We start from the raw sequence: 1,420 nt of genomic DNA on the forward strand, positions 1-1,420 counted from the left end.
AGGGCCCACGGCGCAGGGCTGAGCCGCAGGGTCCCAGCTAGATCTGCTCGGCTGGCCGGGCTGGCTCAGGTGAGTGATGGCAACGGACATGGCCAGCTCCACTAACAGCTTTATTTAATATGTCTAAACCTAAAACTATTTACAGTCTAGGCCGGGGGGAGGCCACATGCGACCCCCTGCAAGCCCCCCGGGGCAGGCTGGGCAGTGCATGGACACCCTCAGCACTTGGGGCCTGGCTTCAAGGCCTTGTACTCCACACCTACGCAGTACCTCTCGGGCAGACCGGTGGCTCTGGGAACAGGAAAAAAAACAGTAAGATCCCAGATCGCTGCCACGGCACAGGACACTGCACGGGGCCACCTGCCATGGGGTCTCCAGCTGTGCCAGGGCCCGGAGCCAGCCCCAAGGGGCCCAGCAACACATCTGGCACCGCGGCCCCCCAGGAGCGGGGCTGACCGGTGACAATAAGCGATGGCTGAGCCCAGGTGGAGGGACTCTGCCGTGGCTTCGCTCCCCCAGGGAGACCCAGCCCCCGGGGAGCACAGGGGGCAGGAGGGAGGCTCAGAGCAGGCGCCAGGAGTGGTAGCTGGGGCAGCACATGGCAAAGTGACCTGCCTCCCCACACTGCCCTGGCCAGCCCTGCTGCAGCTGCCCTGCCCTCAGCCCGCGGCCTGGGCCCCGGCCCCACTCCTGCACCACCCAGTGAGTGTCAGGGGCTTGGCCTGCCCCAGGATGTGGTGAAGGGGGAGGGCAGCGAGAGACAGCACAAGTTGTGACCAGCACCCACGGTTCACCCCCGCGCAGCCAGAGATGCACAGGGCAGGCCTGATGCGGCCCAGTCCAGTGCCCCCTCAGGCACGCTCCCCAGCGCCTGCCACCCCCATGTTGCCCCAGGCCGGGCCGCTCCTTGCCCTACCTGAGGACCTGATCGTAATAGCTGCGGTCCCGCTTGGTTTGAATCATCTGCTCGTGCTCTTTGTGGGCCATCTGGACCAGGCGGCTCTGCTGCAGCTTGGCCTGGGTCTTCAATTTGTTCAGCACGGCCTTCTTCTCCCTGTGGCAGAAATGCCCCGTCGGTGCCCCTCTCCAGAGATCTGTCTCAGCCAGCCTGAGAGGCTGCTGTTGAATCTCTCACAGTGGGGATCTCCCACCTTGTCTGCAGACAAAAGCCTGGCGCCTGGGAGGCGATGCTCTGGTCACCTGGGCAGGGCGGGGAAGACCCGGCCCTGTGCGCGGGCCCAGGTAGCCAGGGATGCCATGCAGATTGGTCGGCTAGTGGCCAGCACTGGCAGCTTCGATTGGACCGGGCTGCTGAGGTCAGAGAGGTTATGTAAGGGCCCAGGCCAGGAAGAAGGCGGCCATTAGCCATGCGGTCATCCAGGTGAATCTGAACCTGGCTCTCTCCTCATCACCGCATGCT

At 64.6% G+C, this 1,420-nt stretch overlaps 1 pseudogene; it reads right to left on the reverse strand.

Annotated features, from left to right (window-relative positions):
* Positions 1-218: 218 nt before the first annotated feature.
* Positions 219-1,420, reverse strand: part of LOC112548733 — a 3,367-nt pseudogene continuing 2,165 nt past the window's right edge.

The sequence above is a fragment of the Alligator sinensis genome, unplaced genomic scaffold (genome assembly GCF_000455745.1).
Source record: "Alligator sinensis unplaced genomic scaffold, ASM45574v1 scaffold1706_1, whole genome shotgun sequence".
Lineage (NCBI taxonomy): Eukaryota > Metazoa > Chordata > Crocodylia > Alligatoridae > Alligator > Alligator sinensis.